Raw genomic sequence first — 17,943 nt, forward strand, 5'->3', positions numbered from 1 at the left:
ATTCCCAAATCGAAGACTGGAAACTATAACAGCTATAATACCAAGAGATTTCATCTCAACAGCAAGTTTCACTAATCACATTTTAGATCCAGATTTAATTTAAGATTAAACTTATCTGTCCCATGTGCTTCTGGTTAAGAGAACCAGAACTTCTCTTAGAAGTTCTTTGCATTGCTAGGTGGTAGAATCTTTGATATAGCATCACAAATGACTTTACCTTAAAATTACCAGACTTGAAAAATAAAAACAAATATTTAGTTATTAACATCATGTAAATATAAGCTATTCCTTTCAACAATAGAAGCAATTAATGTTAAAGAAATTTCATAGACCTGGAGAGACTTACATGAACTGATGATGAGTAAAATGAGCAGGACCAGAAGATCATTATATATTTCAAAAACAACACTGTATGATGATCAATTCTGATATGTTGGAATCCTTACAAAGTGTTAAGTCATTAGAATTGATAGAGACAATAATTATCTAGTAACATTTTAACTTAAGAGGATGTAACCCCATAAAGAGTGCATCCCTTTTTCAAATCCTTAATTTTTTCCAAATTAAAAGGAGTGCATCTTCTCCCTTTTTGACCTGAAGAGTCAAACTCTTCAATCACAGGATATGCATTTATAAAATCAGATACATCTTCTCCTTCACTTTTTGCCTTAATTAATGCCTTTTCTAATCTTGTCACAGGCTCCTTAATAGGTGGTTTTGATTGCATTACTCTCTCCCCCTCCTCCTTCTTCTATCCATGAAGGGTTAATTGAGGAGGGAGGGTCATGAGATGTGGAATGATCTAATTTCTCCTGCTATGAATTATCACACTCAAAATTGTACTTAACTTCATTCTTATCTGATTCTTCCTGCTTTTCACCTAGTTTAGTTGGCACTTCCCTCTCCTGCTCCTTCTTCTTTTTCCTTATTCTAACACTTATATAATTTCCTAAAGCCAGTTGTATTAAATTATAGGCATTAAGTGTGTCATTGGAAATTGAGTCAGGTCCATTTTTATTGTAGAATTGACAAAGATCCTCTCCTACTAATTACCACTCCTCTAGATCCAATTCTTTTTCCATAGAGAAACAAGGACATATGTGCTTTACAGTTGCTAAAAGTTCAGTGATCTGCTCCAAAATTATAATCAAACCTTGGCTTTTCATAACTTTGACAATGCTCTCTAAATATTTTCCTTGAACAGAAACAGAAGGCTGTTTTCTAAACATCTGTCCCATCTTAGCTTAGTTACAAAGTTAATTCTAACTTTGTGTATCTCCCGTACTTGTGAACTCCAATGAGTGAGCTCTAATGTGTAAACTCTTAAAGGTGCAAACCCAAGCACACAAGCATTGCTTCCATCAATTCCACTTAGTACCTTGTTTCAAGTTCGGCCCATAACATCTCCTTGTAAGATCAGATCAATCATACTGAACCATGCTAAATTAGATAACCATTGTCTCTATCAATTCTAATGACAACACTTTGTAAGGATTCCAACACTGATGGACGTGGCCCCTCTTCAACAATGTGATGAAGCAAATCAGTTCCAATCGAGCAGTAATGAATTGAACCAGCTACACTCAGCGAAGGAACTCTGGGAAATGAGTGTGAACCACTACATAGAATTCCCAGTCTCTCTATTTTTGTCCGCCTGCATTTTTGATTTCCTTCACAGGCTAATAGTACACTATTTCAAAGTCTGATTCTTTTGGTGCAACAAAATAATTGTTTGGACATGTATGCATATATTGTATTTAACACATACTTTAACATATTTAACATGTATTGGTCAACCTGCCATCTGGAAGATGAGGGGGGAGAGGAAGGAGGGGAAAAAATGGAACAAAAGGTTTGGCAATTGTCAATGCTGAAAAATTACCCATGCATATATCTTGTGAATAAAAAGCTATAATAATAATAATAACAATAATAATAAAAGACATTTCATTTAACTAGCTGGGAGGCAGAAGTGAAGGGAGGGAGAGGGGGAGAAAGAGCTCCAGTGAGTGAGTTTGTTTTCTCACTTCTAAGGAGCAGCCACACCCAGTGAGGGAAAGGTGGATTAAGCTTTCACCTTCAACAGATCATGCAAATAACTAGTATACGGTTTTCATTCCTAAGAGACTAGAACTCTATACCCAGAACTAAACTTTTCCCAAATCTGCCAAGTTCACAAAGCAGGGCAATGGATCCTAGAGCAGAGACTGAAATCTACTTCCTTTGCCTGGTCAACCCTACCTGAGGCAGACAGAGAGAAGGCACAGATAGAGATTAGTTCAGCTCCATGGTCCCACCCTTTGAGGAGATGGTCCAGGCTGAAATCCAAGTTATGTCAAACTCCTGAGAGCTTCCCTCTGCAGAGGAGCAGTCTCACCCCACAGAAATCCTAGTCATGTCCCCGAGGTTAAATCATCCCCATAAAATCTACCTATGGGCCACCCCATGTCCACCATCCTCCCCTAGGTCAACCTGCCAAGGCACTCCATGTTGTGGGCTCTCCCTTTCTCCTTCCCCCACACCATGTGGCATCTCTCCTAACTCCACTAAGTTTTCTAACCCCACTTCTTCTTATAACTAACTCTTTTAGGATGCTAAGTCCCTTTCAGGATTTAGCTTGCCAGCTAGGGGCATGCACCAATCTCATGGGATGTTTCCTTTCTCCAGGCAAATGGCAAGTTTCACTAAAGAATTAGCCCTTTCCATCATTTATTATTAAAACTCATTTCTATGCTCTCCTACTCTATTTCATATTTATCATTCCTAGTATCTATTGTATCCCTTCATTTCTGGGTCCTGGAACCACATCTTTTGGTACCAGCCAAACCATCATGCTCTCCCTCCATCTCTTTTTCTCTCCCCCTCTCTCTCTGTCTTACTCTTCCTCTGTCTCTACATCTCTCTCTCCTGTCTACACCTCTCTCTACATATCGTTGTCTCTCTCTCCCTGTCTCCCTTTCTCTGTGTCTGTCTCTTTCTCCGTCTCCTTCTCTCTCTCTGCTCCCTCTCTAATCTCCTTCTCTCTCTCCCTGTCTCCCTCTCTCTGTGTCTGTCTCCCTAAGTCTCCCTCTCTTTCCCCACTTCTCTCTCTTCCTGTCTCCCTCTCCCTTTCTCTCTTTCTCACATGCCATCTCCCTCAGTATTTCTTTCTAACAATCTATCACATCAATAATCCTTAACAATTTTAGGTTTCAATATCATCACAATAACTTAATTAGTATAGCCTATCACAAAAATGGATAGGAATCTCATATAACTTACAGTTAAGTTTTCAATTTTAACACACACCAATAAAAAATTTGAAAATCAGTATTTTAGCTTGTGATATTCAAACTATCAATTGTTTTTGCAAATCAAAAATTTTTGCTCCTTGTTTTTAAAATCACTTTTTAAAAAAACTTTTAAGATTCATAATATAGCTAGTATCTAAATAACTTTGGACAAAATTTCATAAAACTTATACGTCCAGCCAAGCTGACAAAATTTCAAACCATTACCCAATATACATTTTAGAAAGCAACGTATTTGGTCTAATTAGGGGATACAAATATGTGACCTCTTAAGATAAGTTATCAGAACTTTGCTTTAACTTATTTTTTTAACTTAAAGTCAAATCAAATGCAGATTTAAACTTCTATTAGAAATGCTACAATATTAATGCACACATATTTTTAAAATCTTATTCCCAAATGCATCAATTGAGAGTAATTCTATCATATACCGCTAAACTTATACACAGTATTTTAGGTCACATTTTTTTAGGAGAAAATTTCTCTTCCCTTTCAAAAACTCTGTTCTCCTAGACTGCCTGAAATCTCTGAAATGGCAGTAAACTTATTGAGGCCTGAGAGGAGACAGAGACCCCTGGGAGCAAAATAGCTATGACTTCTATCATCCCTCCTAAATTTTGTGCTCTTTTCTATGAACTACTGTATTGGGAAGGGGAAAAATTTTAAAGTGTAAAATAGATTTCCCTAGATTTCCCCAAGCCATGTGGAGATAAACCGCATCCTTTTACAGAATCCACGGTCCCCTGAGAAGAATTTTGAGATTCTGGGTGATTGGGGAACGTAGGGACCCATCTAGAGAGAAACTGAGGCTAACTCCAGAGCATGGGGCTTTGGGGGAGCCTACAATTCTTTGAAGAGACTGGACTGGACATAAGTGCAAACATAAATTGCTTTTCAATTCCATTTCTTTCTGTCTAGCACAGAGTTTTTCCTTCCTTCACTACTACATGGAAAAGATTCCCACTTCTTTTTTTTTACTAGAGTTTCTTATAAATTTCCTTTGTACAGATCTTTCCTGCACCCCATCATGGAGATTTCCCCAGATCACTAATACTTATCCAGCTCTCGATTTCCTGACATCCCTTCTCTTGCAGGACTATATGAGAGGTATGTCTCAGGAGTTCCTACTCCTTGGTGCCATTAAGTTCCCTGTCTTACTAGCCTTTCTGACGTCAGACCCTGTAAGATGGCCCCAGTCACCAAAGGCAATGCTAGATAGTCCACATTCTTACCTTTGGTCCATGCATAGAGTTTGCCTGGCTGCTGTAGGATCTGCTCCAGTTCCCTTGATGTTTCCTGGATTCATCAGTGACCTTACTTTGTGGTGCTGGGATCTTTGGACAGCCTATAAGAAGGGAAAGCCAGAGGGAGGCCGCTGAACTCTCCTTGTGCTCCAGCAGGGCCACTCCAACTCATGATATCTGGATCTTGGACAGAGCCTCCATTTGTAAGAAACAAAATTTATGGGGCAGCTAGTTGGTGTAGTGGATAGAGCACCAGCCCTGAAGTCTGGAGGACCTGAGTTCATTGCCTGACTGTTTGACCCTGGGCAAGTCACTTAACTCTAATTGTCTCAGCAAAAAAAAAAAAAAAAAAGAAACAAAATTTATCTTAACCAAGAACTCCACTGACTCACTAATGAATGCAGGAAAGATTTATTTTACATTCTTGCAAGAATAGGTGCCTAGGTGAGTAGAAACAACTTTAAAACTCCAAAGGCAGCATTTTATTTCCTATCCTGAATCACAAGTCTCTCCCCTGATTTCCCATTAATTGGATGTTACAGAAGATACTGGACATGAATCTCCACCTCTCATTACATAGCCAGTCCCTGTCCCCAAAGGAACTTCCATTCTAGAAGGGGAAAGGGTAACAAAGGGAGGGCTAAGGGCAGAGAACTAAGGATTCTTTTCAAATCTCAAACTACCATCTTTCATTACAAACATCAGTCCTTGCCCCCAAGGAGCTTATTTTCTTTCGGGGAAAGATAAACTCCATCCTTGATTATTCCTTGATGTCTTTGTGGATTTCAGTTTTCAAATTTAAGTTTCATTTCTCCAATTTAATTTTTATAACTGTGGAAAACAAATGCCCATCCATTTCTCAAAGTATGAGAAGCAAATTGCCCACCCATGAATTCCTCACATCTATGAAATCACAAGTTTAGTCCCTATCCCCAGCACCTAGCATAAGTGACCAATACCTGATAGATACTTAACTAAAACTTATGGATTGATTGATTGGTAAAGATAGAAGGACCTTGAGGATGATCTAGGCTCAGTGTGGTTTGGGGACATCTGGAGGTTGCTGAGATTTTTCAGGGAGCCCATGAGGTCAGAACTATTTTCATGATAATAAGATGATTTTTAGAATTGTATTTCTGAAACAGTAAACATCAACAGCTATAACACGCAACATCAAAAGCTCAGGGAAAGAGCAGGAGAGATCCTGAACAACTTTTAAAAGTGAAAAAGGGTCCTACTAAGATAACTGGAAAAGATAATGATAAATGTTGGAAGGGATGTGGAGAAACTGAGACACTAATGCATTGTTGGTAGAGTTGTGAAATGATCCAACCATTTTGGAGAGCAATCTAGAACTATGCCCAAAGGGCTATAAAATTGTGCATATCCTTTGCCCGAGCAGTGCCATTACTGGGTCTGTATCCCAAGGAAATCATAAAGGAGGGAAAAGGTTCCATGTGTGCAAAAGTTTTTGTTGTGGCTCCTTTTGCGGTAGCAATGAAACAGGAAATGAGTAAATGCCCATCAATTGGGGAATGGCTGAACAAGTTGTGGTATATAAAGGTAATGGAATATTATTGTTCTATAAAAAATTATTTTAGAAAGGACTGGAAAGATTTGCATGAACTGATACTGAGCAAAACAACCAGAATCAGAAATACATTGTACAAGATAACAGCAAGAATATGCAATAATCAGCTAAGTTCTTTTCAGTGGTTCAGAGATCTAGAGCAATCCCAATAGACTTTGGATAGAAAATGCCCTCTGCATCCAGAAAGGAAGTAAGGAGACTGAATGTAAATCAACACATGCTATGTTCACTTCTTTTTTCTGTTTTTTTTTTTTAATCTCCCCCATGGTTTTTCCCTTTTGCTCTGATTTTTCTCTCCCAACATGATTCATAAAGCAATGTGTGTTTAAAACAAACAAATAAACAAATTTTTTAAAAAATATATTAAAAAAGAAAAGGGGTCCTAAAACCAAAAAGATTGAGACATACTTGTCTGGTCTATAGTCTATCTATAGTCTATAGTCTATCTCCCACCTGTACCATTTTGTAGAATGATTTAACACTTTACATGTTAATACACATTAGTTTCTTATGACTCTTGAATTGAGAAGGTACTAATTATTACGCCTGCTTTCTAGACAAGTCTCTCAGAAGTTAAATGAGCTATTCAAGGTCCCATAGCTAGTAAAGGGGTGAAGCTAATACTTAAGCCCAGTTTTCCTTATTCTACATGCATTTCTGCTTGGTTGCCTGGACATGGAGAGAAATGTCCCTCTCCCTTTTGAACTGTGAAGTCAGTTCTGCTTTTACAAAGAGCACCCAAGCTTCCCCCTCCTACTCTGCTTAAAAACCACTTTTCAAAGTGGCTGCATTTTGTGACCACACAAGAATCATCAAAAGGTCAATCCCTTTCCCACCCCCTCTACATTTGTGCATATGCCCTGGGGTTATATAGGTGTGTTGATCTGCTTCAAGGACACACACAAATTATTGACCTTCATCTCCCTACGGAAGGAAGCGTTGCCACGTTGCAACCAGAAAGAGAAATCTGGGTCACACATCCAAAGTTCTATAAAGAAATTCCCCTAGGCTGAGAAGAGACAATTCTTCTATACCCCCAGGGCTTCTGGGAACAGTCTCTCTTCTTGCCCCCACAGCCAGCTTAGTCTCCTCTGGGGATTTCCTTCACTTAAAATATGTGTGTATGTAAGTATCTACATACCTAGGTTTCCATTCCTTAAAACATATATATTCATCAAATATATATACTAGAAATACATATATATTCATCAAATATATACATATATATATATAAAGGAAGTAAATGTAAGTATATATATTTCTACATGCATACACACATATATATTCTGAATTTAAACACCCAAAAGACTATTTCTATATATATAGTAGAACATGATTATATATGAAACTGTATCTCCATACATTACTTTCCAAACCAACCTGTTAGTTTGCACTTCCTTCTGACCTTTTTTTCTTATGTGCATTAACTTAATTATGTGCATTATTTAATATAAAAATTTAAATAGCATCCTTTTTAATTTTTTGGCTTTACTGTTGGTAACCCACCTTCCATCTCCAATTTCCACCTCAAGTAAAAACTAAGCAAAAGAAGAAAAAAAAACCTCTTCTAACAAATAAGCATAATTAAGCAAAATAAACCCTCACAATGACAATATACATGTCTCTTTATTGAGTCTATTGTCTCTCTGTCAGGAAATTTGTATTCATTGTAGGTCCTCTGAAGATATAGCAAGTCTTTGCATTGACAAGAGTTCTGAAGTTTCTTTACAATATTGTCCTTGTATAAATTGTTCCCCTGATTCTGCTCATTTAACTCTGTTTTAGTTCACATAAGACTTCCCAGGTTCCTCTGAAACTATCTTTTTCACAATTTTCTATGGCACAATCTCATTCCATTTCATTCACAGACAACAATTTGTTCAGTCATCACCCAGTGGATGGGCACCCCATTACATTTTTGTGCCTTGCTTCGGTGCCCCCTTAAATCTCCCTACAGTAACAGTTCGTGTATTCATTTGTGTTTTTGCTCCCAGGTCTTTATGAGGACCCCTTCAGCCCATCTTGTGCCAAACTGTTTGTTATGTGTCCTCTGCATTTCAAAGAATAGGGTTTATCTGATGCCTTCTATTTCCTCCATGTTTGTATACTCTTCTTCTTGCACACTGTCTGGGGATTTCCAAAGTGCTCTAGTTTCTCCTGGCCTGACTTCAGGGACCCATCTACTATCTCCCTGGCTGTTTCAGGCATAGTGGAAGAATTTACAAATCTTAAGAAAAAGCACAAGGTAATTGTGCATTCGATTTTAATGCTTTTTCAAAGGTAGAAGGAAGATGGATTAAACCACTGCTTGACTGGGGTTCTCACTTAGGACTCTTTGATTCTTTGTTTCCAGAATAAGAGATAAAATTACATCTACTAGTCAACCAATCTACTAGAACTTTTTTTTTATTATTCATCAAAAAAAGGATAAGGTTGCCCTTAAAAAATTACATTTGACCTGGTCCCAAAGTAGTTAGGATGAGAGTCTGACCTCCTGCTGAAATGTTAATGGGATCAAAAAGGTTCAGAATCTCTTCGCTGCTTTCACAGACCCCACATATCCATTCATTTGCCAAATCTCACAAATTTCATCAAAATATTTTTCAAGGCAATTCTTTCCTTTAATCGATGTTTCCTCCCACTCCTTCATCCTACAGCCTGCTCCTCTACCAAAACAATCGTTTGATCCCATGAAGATGATAAACATACAAAGAGTCATTTCTGCATCTGGTTGCAAGCCACATTCACCAAAATTCTTGGCCCAATCTACATGACATGAGAGTTCAGGACCAGGATCTCTCTAGAAGCAGCCTGGTTGTCCTAAGAGCTTCATTCCAAGCCTTCAAATTCCACATCTCAATAATGATAACCTTAGCTCCAGTGTATTGTTAGAAACTTTTATTAAGCATTTACTATGTGCTAGACACTAGCCAAATCATGGAATATAAATACAAGCAAAAAAGACAGTCCCTGCCCAAAAGGTACTTATAATTCTAAAGAGGAAAGACCATACACAAAAAGAATTCAAAAGTAAGGGTTGGGGGTAGGGTGAGAAGGCCACAGTGGCTCTATTCTTTTGTACCTTGCATAATCTTTCTCTTCCTTTAAGTCTAAGTTCACATGATTCTCATTGCTAAATATGTTCTCTCTGTCTTATTCTCTTTTTTTTTCTTCATCACAACCTTCCTCTACGTTACTTATTTGTCTAGCCACCCAAAATATATGTTTTTTGAGGTTAGTTACTATCTCTGTAATACATCAGCCAAAAAACCCTCACAAAGTGCCTTGTGCTTAATAGTTATTACTTCAAGACTTCTCAAAAGCCATGGTTCCAGTAACCTCCTCTCTTCTTTCTACTGTTCTAAAACCAAGCTCTATCTTTGTTACTGGAAGGAAATACCCTAAGACCACACTTAACATCCTCCAATTTTTACATCCAGAAGGAGCTTCCGAGTCACCATTAAACTGTGTGTAGTCTTTCCCTATTAGTATAAATTCCTTGAGAACAAAGACCTTCTTTTGCTTTTGCATTTTCATCCCCAATTCATTAGCTATATAGTTCATGTTTAATAAACGCTTTTTATTCCAAATTCACAGATACATTCCAAAGATTAACAAATGTATTTGCAGTTTTTTACCAACCGAGTTGACTCTCCTTAAATAGCAAGCTTGTGGGAGGGAGTGGGGGACTAGGAATATGATGAGTTAAAGAGAGATTAAGGAGGTCAGATCTAGGCCAGATCCAGACTTAAAGAATGACTCTGAGTTTCTTCTCTTGAAAGTGCTGAGTGGGTGGGAATCAACTAGGCCAGTTGGGGAGATCTTTTGGCATGTTTTGTTGTCCTTGTGTGGAGAGTCTCTGGGGAGTTTCTTTGTCTAGATCTTGATTCAGTCTTCCCAGCTGATTGGGAGTTTCTAAAAGCAGTTCTCTCCCCATGCCTCCTATATGAAGTTGGTGTAGGGACTTGGAATATGGTGTGAAGGAGTAACTAGGTTTGTTTCAAAATGTCTTTGATTTTACTGAGTTGAAGGGAAGGAGTTTCAGCATGCCTCATTTATTTTTATGGAGTAGGGGCAATTCCCATCCATGATTCCAGGGTCATACTGGTCTCCTACACCCTTATACATTAAATCATTGTGGGCTAGATGTTACAATATATATGAGTGTAAAATAACATTCATTTACTCTATTCTCTCACCCTGTATCATCATGCATCAGTACATATATGGTAGAATAACATTGCAAGGTGATGTGGAGTTAATCTCTTCCCTTGTCAGGAAGAAAGCCAAATGGCTATTATCAGATATAACCAACTCCCAGACTATCCTATTTGTATAGAGTGCTTGTGAGAATGGAACATTTTATCAGCCTCCATGATCTATTCCCCAACCTCTGTGCATCTTTAAACAATGTTCGAGATATTGATTAGCATATTTTTATATTTTTATACCTGGTCTGCCAGGTGCATTCTACCTGGCACTTTGATTCTCCCTCTGAATTCCCTGAGAAATCTTAAGGTTGTATTTCTCCAGAAAGGATTTATTCATGATGAAGTTCTTTTCTAAATTTTTTTCAGCACTGACTGAAGTAACTATTGAGATTATTCTTTCCCTCCTCATAGTGCCTTCCCTCTAATAGTATCTTTCTATTCTAGCTAACTCTGGTTAGTCTGCTAAACTTCTCTATAAATCTATCCTGCCACCCAATGACTTACTCCCACCTCAGGGAGTATTTCCTTTCTCCTGGTTAATTGTCAGTTCCCTTGGAGAACTTGTCTTTCATACACTCTTCCACTTTATCTCATATTTACCATTCCTGATGTCTATTGTATTCCTTCATTTTGTCTGTAACATAGTCCTTAAGTAAACCTGCCTTTTGCCAGAGAGAATGGCCATTGTGAATTTGAGACTAAATCACATAATCCCTATTCCCAGAGCTAGATGATGAGGTCTTGAACTCTGGGTCCAAGAAGGACCCTGGGAAGTCACATGGTCTCTAAAGGTCAGACCCACAGGAAGCAGACCTTGGTCTGGATGGTTATATTGGTCAAGGATGGTTATATCCTTTTAGAATATCCAATGAATAGGCTTGGGTCTTTTGCTTTTTAAATCTCCTACAAGCTGGAAGCTGGTCAGGTTCCATTAGCACATGGCGGGCCGGTCCCTACTGGGATTACATAAATGCTTTCTCTTTGTACCTGAAGATGTCTCTGATTAGTTAATTTGGGAAAGGGGGTCTAGTACCCATCCCACACCCTAGGACTTCCCAACCCCATCAAAGACATGGACCCAGAACTAAACAAGAGGAGGGCATGGGGCTGGCTTTCTTTTAAGAAATTAAAAAAAAATTTTAAATGACCCTAAACGGTCCCCCAAAGCATTTTTTATTACTAGTATTGCCCTTGTGCTATTGAATGGTTGGGAGTGATAGAATACTCCCTGCCTCCAAAGAGTGATCAATCGTGATTTCAAAGGACTGATGAAGAAGAATGACCATTTCATAACAGAAAAATGATGGACTATAAGAATAGTTCAGCAGAATGAAAAACACATTTTTGGACATAGATAACATAGGAATTTGTTTTGTTCAACTAAAGTTATATGATACAAAGTTTCTATATTTCTTCTTTTTCCTTTATCTTTCAGTGGGTGAGGGATGGGGGAAGAAAAGAAATAAATACTTGGTAATTTTTTTTAATTAAAAATTTATTTTTTTTTAAATGAGTACCACAGAGAAGGCAATGTAGAAGCACTTGATGGATATGATTAAACCATGAGACTTAGCAAATACAGAACTATTAAAAAGAGCTGGAATAAGGAATATTTTTTAATTAAAACTTTTTATTTTCTAAACATATGCATAGATCATTTTCAACATTTACCCTTGCAAAACCTTGTGTTCCAAATTTTTTCCCTCCCTTCCCTCCACCCTCTCCCCCAGACAGCAAGTAATACAATATGTGTTAAACATGTGCAATTCTTCTATATATATTTCCATAATTATCATGGTGCACAAGAAAAATCAAATTAAAAAAGGAAAAAATAAGAAAGAAAACAAAAAGCAAACAAACAACAATAAAAAGGTGAAAATACTATGTTGTGATCCACATTCAGTCCCCACAGTCCTCTCTCTGGGTACAGATGGTTCTCTTCATCACAAAACCATTGGAACTAGCCTAAAACACCTGACTGTTGAAAAGAGCCACGTCCATCAGAATTGATCATCGTATAATCTTGCTGTTGATGTTCTCCTGGTTCTACTCACTTCACTTAGCCTCAGTTCATGTAAGTCTCTCTAGATCTCTCTGAAATCATCCTGCTGATTGTTTCTTATAGAACAAGAATATTCCATAACATTCATACAGCATAGCTTAGCTTATTCAGCCATTCTCCAACTGATGGGCATCCAGTCAGTTTCCAGTTTCTAGCCACTACAAAGAGAGCTGTCATAAACATTTTTGCACATATGGGTCCCTTTTCCTTCTTTATGATCTCTTTGGGATACAAGCCCAGTAGAGACACTGCTGGATCAAAGGGTGTGCACAGTTGGTAGCCCTTTGAGCATAGTTCTAAATTGTTCTTCACAATGGTGGAATCAGTTCACAACTCCATCAACAATATATTGGTGTCCCAGTTTTCCCACATCTCCTCCAACATTTGTCATTATCTTTTCCTGTCATCTTAGCCAATCTGAGAGGTGGGTAGTGGTACCTCAGAGTCGTCTTAATTTGCATTTCTCTGATCAATAGTGATTTAGAGCACTTTTTCATATGACTAGAAATGGTTTCAGTTTCTTCATTTGAAAATTGTCTGTTTATATTCTTTGACCATTTATCAATTGGAGAATGGCTTGAATTCTTATAAATTTGAAACAATTCTCTATGTATTTTAGAAATGAAGCTTTCATCAGAATGTGAAATCCCCCCCCCCAGGTTATTGTTTCCCAAAGGATATTATTAAAAGAATATATGATTTAATAAGGAGCAGAACTGGCCAAGTGATTAGAGAGAGATTAGTGTGAAATGCCTGTGCACTTTACTGGGCTTATTGAGATATCAAGAGAAAGCATGGAAGACCCCAGTACTTTGAGTAGAACCTACTAGAAAGGATTGAAAGAAAGCACAGATCAGAGCTGCATAAGATGGAGAGGCTTGATTGGGTGGCAATATGCATCCTTGGAAGGAAAACCCAAATAAAGGTGATCATAGATACATTTGAATATTTGGGACAATCCTGGTGGCAGCTAATCCTGGTGTTCTCTATGGGACAGTTGTTGACTTTTGAAAAACATATGATAAAATATTTATATGACCAATTAAATGTGCTTTACAAGCATTTGTATTTAAAATGCATGAATTTTAATGCATAGCATTATAACTTTTTAGTGCTTTCTAAGTCTCCATTAGAATTCTTTACTCATTCATTCTCATGGCTTTTACATTTCTGCGGTCCTTGTGAGAGATCAGGCAAGTCCATTAGACTGTGTGACTTCCTGGAGATCTGGAATTGTCTTTTGCATTTCTTTGCAACCAATCAGGAAATATTTATTAAGTGTCTACTATGTGCCAGATTCCAAGCTAAACACAGAAAGGCAAAAGAATACAAAAAAAAGGCAAAAAGTCAATTCTCAAGGAGCTCATGATCTAATGAAAGAAGGTGGCTGTATTTTTTTTTTTAAAGGTGAAAGGGTAGGGATTAGATGAAGTCTTGTAGCCAGAGGAAAATAAAACTTTCTTCACCATCATCTCCAATAGAAGGGAGAGAGTTTCAGAGTTGGTGTAATCTTTTGGATGATGGGTTTCTGGAGGCCATAGTAAAATCTAAAAGAACAACTGGGTGGAACATGATGACAAGTGATTGTCCTGGGTACCATCTTTAAATGAAGGATCTAGGAGGAGTTTTCCATGTTCACCCTTCACTCTTCACCCATCCCTAGTGCTTAACTCCTGGCACCTAATAAATCACTTAACAGAAACCAGGCTGCCTTTGGAACCAGGAAGATCTGGCCTCCAGTCTTAGCCCTCACACATACTGATACAAGTCATTTAATCACCCTAGGTAATTAAAACTATAAATAACAGAGAAGGTTCGGCCCTATATTAGTTGAGGAATATTTTTCATCTCATTGTTTCCTATACTCACTAAATTTTCAGGTCCAATGAAATATGTGTTGTTCTATTTCTGTTTTTCCCCTCCTGGAATTATTTCATAAAGGCTTTCCCAAATTTTGCTTATTTCTCAAACTCATCAATCTTAATTGTAGTATATAATATTCTATTACATTAATGTAACAAAATTTTTTTAGCCACTCTCCACATTTAGATTATTTCCACTGTTCTGTACTTACTAAAACTTGCAATAATAATATCTGAACATTCTCAAAATATATTCCCAACAGGGGAATGATTGGATCAAAGGCTACTATTATTTTCATAACCTTTACTGTAGAGTGCCAGGCTAGTTTCCAAATCCATTGCACAAGCTTTCAATTCCATCAGCCCACACTGCTAGTCTTGATGAATTTAGTTTCTTTTTGTTATTTTTGCCATTTTTCTGGGTGTGAGAAGTAATGCCTCGAATTTATTTTAGTCTGTTTCTCTGAATATTGAGATTAAGAATTATTTTTGATTGGTGATTATTAACATTTTGTACTTTTGTTAACATTTGAGTGCTTTGAAGGCAATAGGTTAAGGAACATTTATTAAGCTCTTACTGTGTGTCAGGCACTCTGCTAAGGGATGAGAATGCCCCCCAAAAGAGAGGAAAAAATCCTGCCCTTCCCACCCCAGGAGTTAAATTTGTAATGAATTACAATAAAAAAAATGCACAGAAATCAGTATGTATAAAATATATACAGAGTTGATGCAAGGCGACTGTGAAGGGGAAGATCTCAGGAGCTGGGGGAGGCGGGGAGACTGGGAAAAGCTTCTGGTACTTGAAGCTTGGTGACTTGGTACCAGAAGACGGTACTTGGTACTTGAACATTTAAATCTTAAAAGAAGTTAAGATTTGCAGAAGAATGGTCTACACAGTAACAACAACATTATGCTGTAAACAATTTTGATAGACTTAACTCTTCTCAGCAATACAATAATCCAAAACAATTCCAGTAGACTCATACTAGAAAATGCTGACCACATCCAGAGAAAACCTATGGAGTCTGAATGAAGTTGAAGCATATCAGTTTCACTTGTTTTTTTCATGATTTTTCCCTTTTGTTCCAATTCTTCTTTTACAATGTGACTAATGTGGAAACATGATTAATATGATTGCGCATATATAACCTATAACAAATTGCTCGCTGTCTTGGGGAGGGGAAAAAAGAAGGGGAAGGGAAAAAAATTGGAACTCAAAATCTTATAAAAAGTGAATGTTAAAAACTATCTTTACATATGATTGGAAAAAAATAAAATACCATTAAATGAGGGTAGGGGATGGGAAGGAAACATTCTATGTTAGGTCTCAGAGAAGATTTGATACATCACAACAAAGATAAACAAGTCTCATATGACTGGAATAAGAATACCATCAAATGACTTAAAGAAAATATACAAACCCAGGAGGCAGAATGCCAGAAGAAACACTATTAGATCTGGTATTTGAATATTTTTATTTAATATTAGATACATAAATCATATCAAGCAGAAAATTAATATGCCAATAACCTAAAGGGCAACAGGAATTTAGTTAAAAGAATTGTGACAAGAACAAAAGATCTCAGAGATCAAAAATAAGATAACAAATTCTTATTTAAATAGAAAGACAGTACAAACTTGGAAAACAGCATTACATAAAAACTCTGGTATATCAGCAACAACAACAAAAGAAGAAGTCAAGATTTCTAAGAAGTAGAGATAAATAGGGAGAGAATTTCAAATATGAAGAAGATTCTCAGTATCAGAGAATTCATGAAACTACTTCACACTTCATTAAAGGGATAACTGTGCTCAGACAGATAACCTGGATTCATTTTCCACATTAACACCTTTTCTGAGTACAGCATACGTCAGAGATATTGCCACTTTCGTTCCAGATCATCACAATTAAACAAATATTGCAATAAAGCAAATGACACATATTTTTTGTTTTCCCAGCACATATAAAAGTTACACTATACTGTAGTCTATTAAGAGTGCAATGGTATTATGTCTAAAATACCCAATGTACATAACTTAATAAAAAATATTTTATTTCTTTTTAAAATTAATTAATTTATTTAATATTTCCCCCAGTTACATTCAAAACAATTTTTTTAACATTTTTTTTTTAGATTTTTGGGTTCTAGGTTCTCTCCAGTATCCCGACCCACATGTGAAGTTATACAAAACATTTCCATAAAAGCCAAATTGTGAAAGAAAACATATATTTTCTCATGAAAATAAAACCCCTCAAGAAAAACTATGTTAAAAAGAAAGAGAAAAATAAAGAGACTAATAGAGAATGCTTCAGTCTCTATTCAGACATAATCAGTTCCTTCTTTAGGTATGGATAGGATTTTTCATTATAAGTCCTTCAGAGTATTTTTGGATTATTGTACTACTGAAAATAACAAAGTCATTTACAGCTGGTCATCCCAGAATATTAATATTACTTTGTATACAGTATATTTTACTTTGTTCGTGGAAGACTTTCCAGGTTGTTTTTTTTTTTCCTGAGAACATCCTGCTCATAATTTCTCAGCGAACAATAATATTCCATCACAAACACATACCACAGTTTATTTAGCCATTCCCCAATTGACAGGCATCTTCTCAATTACTAATTTTTTTTTTGCCCTGAAAAAAGAGCTGCTATGAATATTTTTTGTACATATAAGTCATTTTCCTTTTTTTCCCTTGTTTTTTCCAAATCTCTTTTAATATTCATGTCTAGCAGTGTGTCTATGTCAAAGGATATGCATGAATTTGCAGCCCTTTGAGCACAGATCATATCTTTTGGTCATTTATCAATTGGGGCATGGCTCTTTTTTTTTTTTTTTTAATAAATTTGATTCAGTTCCCTTTGTGTTTGAACAATGAGGCCTTATCAGAGAAACTTTCTTTATTTTTTTTTTTTACAATTACTATTGCTAATTGCATTCTCATCCCCATTTATTCTCTCTCTCCTTTCATCCTGTCCCTCCTCAAAAGTGTTTTGCTACTGAGCATTCCTTCCCCCAATATGCCCTCTCTTTTATCACCCTCCCCGCTCTTCCCATATCCTTTTCTCCTTCTATTTTCCTACAGGGTAAGGTAGATTTCTATATTCTTAATGAGTACGAATATTGTTTCCTATTTGAGGCAATTCTGATGAATAAGGTTCACTCACTCACCCTCTCCTCACCCTCTTGTCCTGCACTGTAAAATCTTTTTCTTTAATGACAGGTAATTTGCACCATTCCATTTCTCCTTTTCCCTTTCTCCCAGTACATTCCTCTCTCACTCCTTAATTTCATTATTAAAAAAAAAAGATATCTCTTCATTTTCAACTCACATCTGTACCCTCTATCTAATCTCCTTCTAACTGCCTTAATAATGAGAATATTCTAATGAGTTACAAGGATCATCTTTCCATGTAGGAATGTAAACAGATAAATCTTATTAAGTCCCTTATGATATCACTTTCCTGATTACCTCCTTAGGCTTCTCCAGAATCCTGTATTTGAAAATCAAATTTTCCATTCAGCTCTGGTCTTTTCATCACAAGTGCTAGAAAATGGCCATTTTTTTCGCTGAAGGATTATACTCAGTTTTGCTAGGGTAGATGATTCTTGGTTGCAATCCTAGCTCCACTGCTCTCCAAAATATCATATTCCAAGACCTCCAATACTTTAATGTAG

The sequence above is a fragment of the Sarcophilus harrisii genome, chromosome 1 (assembly GCF_902635505.1).
Source record: "Sarcophilus harrisii chromosome 1, mSarHar1.11, whole genome shotgun sequence".
In the NCBI taxonomy this organism is placed as follows: Eukaryota; Metazoa; Chordata; class Mammalia; order Dasyuromorphia; family Dasyuridae; genus Sarcophilus; species Sarcophilus harrisii.